The 8,643-nt window shown below is 33.6% G+C and overlaps 1 pseudogene; it reads right to left on the bottom strand.

The window, feature by feature from the left end:
* Positions 1–7,003: 7,003 nt before the first annotated feature.
* LOC105818232 lies at positions 7,004–7,807 on the bottom strand (annotated as a pseudogene).
* Between the last annotated feature and the right edge of the window lie 836 nt (positions 7,808–8,643).

Below are 8,643 nucleotides of genomic sequence, written 5' to 3' on the forward strand. Positions count from 1 at the left end.
TGTATTTCTTTTTCTTGCCTTATTGTACTATCTAATACTTCTAACACAATGTTGAGAATAGAAGTAGTGGGCATTCTTGTTGCATTCTCTATCTCAAAGGAAATGCTTTCAACATTTTATCATTAAGTATGATGGTATGGTGTTTGTTTAAAAATAATGTTTTTTGTGCAGTTGTTGGGTGCACTTTTTTAGTATGTCAATTAGGTCAAATTGGTTGATTGTATAGATTAAATCTTTTGTATTAATATTTTTCCTGATTTTTAAAGTCTACTTATTTTATCATTTATCAAGAGAAGTATTTTAAAATCTTCACTCTCATTATGGATTTGTCTGTTTTGCCTTATATATCTGCCAAACTTAGTAAATATTTTGAGACTATGTCATTATGTTTATGTAAACTTAGAACTGTTATATCTTATTGGTGAATTGACTTTTTATTGTTACTATTTAATATTACTGTTACTATATTATTGTTACTATTATCTTCATCTCTAGTAATGCTCTTTGCTTTTTACCCTTTCTTGTGTGATATTATTAGTGTTTTCTTTTGGTTAGTGGTTGCATGTCATAGTTTGAAAATCCATTTATTTTTACCTTTTTTGTATCCTTATGTTTCAGAAGTGTCTCTTATACAACATAGATAGTGACAATTTTTTAATTGGAATATTTGTCCTTTTACATTTAATCTGTCAACATCCTGTGCACTATACTTCTAACTCCTGCATGCCAATGTCCTCCAACTGACTCACTTTTCTCCATATCACTTATCATCATCTAAAATACTATTCACATCACTTAGTTTTCTGTTGTTTGCCTCCCCATTAGAATGTAAACTCAATGTAGGCAGGGACTTTTGCCTGTTTTATTTATTTATATATCCACTATCACTAAGTGGATATGCAATTCAAAAAATTTGCCAAAAAAATAAATCAATGAGTTGTCCCTCTTTTTGGAAATTTCTAAAGACATTAACATACAAAGAAATTTCTCAGAAACAAATCTGTTCAACAGAGAATTTCCTTAACTTATATGATCATAGAATCTTACCGAAGCATAATTATCTATCACTATCTCAGGAAACAAGTGTTATATAGAACACACTTTGGGAAACACTGAACTAGAAGATAAGCTTATTGAAGGAGTAATCTTAGGGGGTTACAGATTAGAGAGCTATAAAATTTCATTGGAATGCAGCTATGGTCATTCATTTATGTATTTTCTGTGACTGCTTTTGCTTTATGATGGTAGAGTTGAGGAGATGTTACAGATATCATATGGCTCTCAAAGCTTACATTATTTACTGTCCGGTCTATGACAAAAACGTTTGGCAATTACCATCCCGCTAATAAATTGTTGAGCACTTACTACTTTGTGGGCTCAATATGTTGCTTGATATTTTATGTAGATAATCTCCTTTAATTATCCTAAAAATCTTTTGAGGTAGGCAATATGATTATTTTTATTTTTCAGATGAAGAAACTAAGAGGCAGACCTTGGGGCCATGGTGTCTTATTACAAAAATAGAATAAAAACCTTGAAAACCAAATGATCCCATATAATTTAATGAAAAATTTGTTATTTTTTTCTGTTTTCTCTGTGTGAGTTATATGCAACTTGAAAGATAGTTCTTGCGGCTCCCAAGGTGAAGAGACAGACATATGAGTTTCATATGCTTCATGAGGCCCTGGGCTCAAAACTAGCATGAGTTAAATACAACTCACATGGCAGTTAATGTGTTAATAAATTGGACATGGTCACATGTCTATTAGTAGTAAGTGATAGAGCCAGGATTTGAACCTAGTTCTGTCTCCTAGCCTTCACACCCTCTCACTTTACTAGACTATGTTCTGGTTCCTATTGTTCTAGTAGAGTGTGAAGTAATGGAATAGATAGTAAAGAAGGTTAAAAAACTCATACTGTGCAGTAAAATTGTTGCTTCAGGAGGTTAGTTAAGGAAGTACAGCTGGTTTTATTTTGAGATTATGTGTGCTTATAATTACTTGGCCATAATAATAATAACATTATATTCTTTAAAAATGTATATTTGCAGAATAATATTTAAATAAATAACTCCCCAGATACAATTTTATATTATGCACAAACTCTTAACTATTTTAAATTGATTCTGATAACTAAATCTCCATTGGTAATTTAGAAAGCATCCTTCTTTAATTCTGATTAGTCATCCATAGAATCTATCCTAATAGAAGGAGAGAGTAAGTAAATGTTTTAAGGACAACCTTGACCATAATAATAATTACTACCATTTATTGAGTACCTATTAAGTGGTGGGGACTATACTAATTGCTTTACCTATATTATATCATTTAATTTTAGCAACAAATTTGTGAGGCAGAATAGTATTATTGTGTGCATTTTAGAGGTGAGAAACAGAAGTTACTTATCAAGGAAAAAGTAGTAGTTAATCATTCCATACCTTCAGAGGAATATTGCTGATTCAAAGGAAGCTAGGTAATTCTATTGGCTAAATTAAAACTCTATTATATAATAGAGTGGATATACACAACAAGTATTTTCCCCATGCTATTGTCTAGGATTCAAATAAAGGTTTCATAACCACATAATATTATGCCTTGTGAATGGGGTGTATTTAAAACTTTCACTTATTTTTGGATATAGGATATAGAACTCAAATGACTAACTAAGGAGATTTACTTGCATGTTAATTATAGTTTAGAAAAAAAACTCTTTGTTGGTTAAGAGTGTGATATTTGTAAGTGTGAACTCTGTATGAAATAGAATTTCATACTCTTTTGCTTAATTTTTCCAACTAAAAATGTTCAGCATTATGTAAATTTAGAAAAATACAAAAAGTGGAAAGAAAAGAAAGAGTTTACCCATTGTCTCATACCCAGTGGCAACTTTTGTTAACAGCTTAATAATTCATCTCAGTCTTTTTCTTAAGTATAGGCTTTTTTTTAAAGTGTGTAAATACCAGCCAGCCCAAAGTACCTGTAAAGCATGATTTGTCAGCTTGTTTTCTCAACATAGGAAGTCTCCTCATGTGGCCTGAATTACATTAATGTTTGGTAGCCTCATTAACAAAATAATTCACTCTTAGAGCTTGAAGATGCCTCAGAACCTGAAGTGTTTCTTATATGTGTTGTTTTTCATCATTTACCCTACCTGTACTTGCGTCATTGTATATTCGAGTTGAGATTTTGAGTTAATAAGTGAGACAACAATTTTCAAAAGTATGTAAATTATAATTTTTATCCCTTTTTTTGGCTTGACATTATAACATGAGCATTTTCTCATACTATTACCTAGGATTCTAAATAAAAATTTTGCAAACCACACAATTTTCTGCCTAATGAGTGGGTTACATTTTACTTAGACTTTCCCTTATTTTTGGATATAAGTTGCTTCAAATTATTATTTATTATCGCCATTTTATCTTTTTTCTTTTTCTTTTCAAATTATAAAAGTAATTATGTTCATGTTAAAAATTCAAATATGGAAAGGCGTAAAGTGGGAAGTAAAATATCCCACTGTGAAGAGTTTCTTGGCTATTTTTCTAGATTTTTTCAATGCATATGTAAACACATTTATATCTATCTTTATTTTACGTAAATGGGATCCACAACCTGGTTTTTTGATTTTATTCTTTTAAATAATACTAGGATAAATATATTGGCACATAAATTCTTTTTGTGTCTGATTATTTCCTTAAGACAGATTCCTAGAAGTGGAGATGAAGAAAAAGTGATAGACACTTTGAAGGCTCTTAATAAATATTGCCAAATTTAAAACATAGGTGTTTTAGAAAGAGTATGCTAATATCATCAAACTATGATCATGCTATGGTTATAACTTCTGCAAACTTTAGGGAAACATGGTGTGCCAATATCCTAAAACCTTTTTATTAATATAAAAGCCTAATCATTCATGATGTAAGTAGATAAATGTATAATATAGGGATGGGTAGATCACATTTATATCCATATGTACTATGGATATAACATATTTACATACATATTTGTGCCGATATAATATGTATGTTTGCACACACTGAATTTGTTTAATCAGGGTAAGTCTAGTCATTTTCCCTTATAATAGATTTCAACCTACCATTTTAGATTTAGCATTGTTATTCTTATTGATATTAGTTAGAATTATCCTTTTCAGTGTCATTTTTTAAGGTTATAATTTGGTTTAAAAATAAGTTGTGTTCGAACCTTAGTTTAATCTTTACCCAATTTTTAATTTATTTTAAAATAAAAATAGCCTTTTTCTCTGATTATTCAAGAAATGAATGCCAATACATGTAAAAAAATTCAGACAATATGGGAAGAAATAGAGAAAGAGAATGTCACTTATAATCTCAATATTCATCAGTAACATTTTGCTGTATATCATTTCTTTTTCTTTTATGCATATGTTTCCATACTTGCATATATTGCTCTCATATATAACTCAACAAGAGTGTTACTATAAACAACACTCAGTAATACTTTGCTGTATATCCTTTTTTGTATTCATATGCATATGTACTCATACAATTTATTTGTTTTTAATAGGTCATGGATATCATTCTTATTGATAAATATGGATATATGTTACAATTATAATAACCACATTGTACTCTATTTTGTGTTTGAACTTTAGTCCTTCCCATGTTGATGAACCTTTGGTTGTTTCTAGCTACTTTATTTTTTATTTTTTATTTTTTTTAGAGACAGGATCTCACTCTGTCACCCAGACTGGATTGCAGTGGCATGATCATAGCTTGCTGTAACCTTGAATTCCTGGGCTCAAGCGATCCTCTTGCTTCTGCTTCCTGAGTAGCTAGGACTGTAGCACTACCACTCTTGGTTAAGCGGCTTGTTATTCTAAACACCACTTCAGTAAACATTTTATATGGGTGCCTTTATCCATGTGCCCAAGAATTTCTTTAGGATAAAATAGAATTTTTGTATCAAAGGCCATGTACATTTAAAATTTGGATATATTGGAAAGAAGGTCCTTTACTTTTTACTTACTCCTTTCCAAATTGTATAAATTTTTGCCATGAATGATATAGGGAATTTAAAATTGTCAAATTGTCCTTCAGAAAGGTTGTGCTATATGTATGTTATATTTTCACCAGTGAATAAGAGTGCCCATTTCCTTATACTGATGAACATTAAATTTTAACAATATTTAAATCTTTGCCAAAATATTATCTTGTATTGAGATATGTATTGTTATATTACTTAGCATTTTTAAAATTAATTGTGATATTGAATACATTTTTTAGCTTATTTGCTTTTCTGTTTTCTCATTTGTAAATATTGCATTTATCTTTGCAGCCTATTTTTATGTTTTTAAATTTTTATTTTATTGATTTTCTTTTATATTATAATTTTCTGGAGGGACTGGTTCTTTATTTCAAAAAGATACTTGTCAATATCCAGTATCTAAACAGTTGCACTATTGGTTTCTCTTTCTTCCAGTTGGCTCCAAAGAGAAAACATCAAGGGAGAGTACAGTTTAAGCCAGTAAACTGCAGGATGTAAACCTAACAGACCTTACAAAAACCTCATCAAAAAGTGAGGATTGGACAGGGAAAGAAACTTCAAAAGATCAGCACACTGCCAGCCCACAGGCTGTAGAGAGCTCTCACAGTCACATGGTGTGGCCAGGGTACCCCAAACCCAGAGAAGCTAAGTTGCAAAATAATATAAAATTTGAAAATTTTGTACGTTAAGCTATTCAAGATTTCTGCAGCGCTGACTGATACAAAACACAGTAAGATTGTACTTTTTTTTTTTTTGAGACAGAGTCTCACTCTTTTTCCCGGCTAGAGTGAGTGCCGTGGCGTCAGCATAGCTCACAGCAACCTCAAACTTCTGGGCTCAAGTGATCCTTCTGCCTCAGCCACCCGAGTAGCTGGGACTACAGGCATGCGCCACCACGCCCGGCTAATTTTTTCTTCTATATATTTTTAGTTGTCTGATTAATTTCTTTCTATTTTAAGTAGAGACGGGGTCTCGCTCTTGCTCAGGCTGATTTTGAACTCCTGAGCTCAAACAATCCGCCCGCCTCAGCCTCCCAGAGAGCTAGGATTACAGGCGTGAGCCACCGTGCCCGGCCAAGATTGTACTTTTAGAGACAGCAGCTTCAGACCCAGAAAAGGGTAATGAGATGAGTTTCATATGGCTAAATCAGTAGGAAAAATATAATTTTATTTCTTTCTTTCAAGGGGGCAGGAGAGCAATTAAGTGGTCAACTCAACATAAAGGGCATATGATCCATTCTGTGAGTGTTTGGGAAGGGAGTACAGGTAGGGCAAAACTTTAGTCTCAGAGGCCTCACCATCTTAATTTGGTTGCTTCTAATGAAAAAAATAAAAACAAAGTTGTCCAAAGATACCTTAAAGCTGAAAACCTGAACAGCACGTTTTTGTTGGTGGTTTTTTTTTTTTTTTTTGGCTAACTCCTCCTGCAATTACCTTTCTGGTTTGGCTGATACTTTGTACAGAGCAATGAGGTTTCCCAAAGTGAAGTCTTTCCCTGTGCTCTGGTTCTCAGGAAGGCAGGCTCATAACTTTTTCCGTTCTCTGTGGAGAGGGCAATATGCATACGTTCCAAAAGTGAGAAAGAGATTAGATTGCTGCTTCAGAGCCGAGGAATTATTTGGAATGTTTTACAAATGGTTGCTACAACAACAAAAAAGGTAATTACAAAATGTGTACATCACGACATGCTTTTTAAAGACATTTTGCATTGTGCTCACTCACATTCCCTTAAATGTTGTTCCCAGAGGTGTTCAGCCTCTAGCTCAGCTGGAATCTCTGGAAAGAGACAGAGACAGTTTGGCGAAAAAGTCTGTGTGTGTGTGTGTGTGTGTGTGTGTGTGTGTGTGTGTGTGTGTCTGGATGGTGGGTGGGGAGTGCCAGCGTTGGAGGAGGTGGCAAAAGGTGAAAGCAGGCTCCCAGTTAAAGATCATCCCTCAGTCTAAAGGTCAGCTTTGGGCAAGCTGGCCTCAGGTGAAGTCCAGGTCAGAGGGAGGAGCAGCGGCAGGGCGCGACTGGGGTGCTCTGCATCTCATTCAGGTCAAGCAGAGTGTGGTCTAGCAACCTTTGTTTAAAGAAATGTTCCTCTTGGGTGCATTTCAGTTTGTCGGTCTGTCTTCTAAATCATTAATTGTCTTCTCCAGCTTGGCTACCGAGCAAACTCAGCACGGGTCTCTGCCTTCTTGTGTTTATCAAGAAGAAGCTTTATCTCTTCCTCATATTTGTCTTTTTTTGAGAGTACTTTTCTTCAGCAGCATTCAGGCCCTTCAGGTTCTGGTCCATCAGTCTGATCTGCTCATCCATCTCTCCGCAACAGGATGCTGCCACATCAGCTGGTTCCCCTGTGCGTTCCAAGTTCTCCTTCAATGACCACCAACTTCTGAGCCACCTCTTCATTACTTATCTTCCCATTCTGCAATGTGCTTAGTTTCTTTGAGTTGGATTCCCTGGAATTCCATCTTTTCTTTATCTTTTATGGCCCGGTTTTCAATAATCTTCATACCACTTGCACGATCATCAGCAGCTTTTTCTGCTTCCTCCAGCTTTTGCAGGGCAGTGGTCAGGCGCTCCTGAGTGTGGTCCGGCTCCTTTTCAACTACCTGGGTCCTGTGGTTCAAGGAGGCCACCTTCGGCTGAGGAGCCTGCCTTTCTCCCTCCACTTCCCACTGCAGACGCTGGGCTCTCTACATCATCAGCCTGCTGCTGCAAAACCTGAATCTTGCACTTCACTGCCTTGATAGTGGTGATTCCAGCCAGGGTGCCTACCCAGCTTCTCACTCGAGCTCTCATTCCTGTCTCTTCTGCTGGGCATTACAACTATTTCTCACCCTATTTTCTGTTTTTTTTTTTTTTTAATTTGATTTATTGGAGCTGTTAGTATTCCTTTTAGTCACATTGTACCAAAAATAAAAATACTTTTTAGTTTGTAATTTATCTTTTACTTCATTAATTGTCTTTTTTATACAGATGTTTAAAAATTTTAATGTAGCGATTTTATTAATATTTCCTTGTTTTAATATCATGTTTAGAAAGATCTTTCTTGCCTCAAGATTATAAAATAGTTATTTGGATTTTCTTGAATATTACTTATGTTTTTAGTTTTTCCATTAAAAAATTCCTCTGAAATTTATTTTAGTGTGAAGTGAGATGTAGAGATGCAATTATTTTTTTCTAAATGTCTTCTCATTCCCAGCACCATTTATTGAATAGTTCATCTTTCTCTACTGACTTAAAGTGCCGTTTATATCATACTCTAAATTCTTCTTTAAACTGTCATCTATTTCTAGATTTTCTCTTGCCCATTGATCTGCCAGTTTATTCGTGTGCCAATAATATATTGTTTTAATTTTTGTACTTTTGTAATATTTATAATTTTTAAATCCCAAAATTTATTTAGATTATTTTATTATTAGAAAGTAAACATTTAATTTTTGAAATCATCTCAAATTTATGTTGTTTATTTATAAATAAAATAACATCCTGAAGTTAGAATATTTCTCTTTAAGTTTTATGTTTTTGTATTGTGTATGTAATACATGTGGTACATATTTTCATTTTATTTTTTAGAAGAAAGACTCCTTTGTCCAATAAAATTGTCCTGGGAAGCTACTCTGAGATAGAAGATG

The sequence above is a fragment of the Propithecus coquereli genome, unplaced genomic scaffold (genome assembly GCF_000956105.1).
Source record: "Propithecus coquereli isolate 6110/MARCELLA unplaced genomic scaffold, Pcoq_1.0 Scaffold44, whole genome shotgun sequence".
Lineage (NCBI taxonomy): Eukaryota > Metazoa > Chordata > Mammalia > Primates > Indriidae > Propithecus > Propithecus coquereli.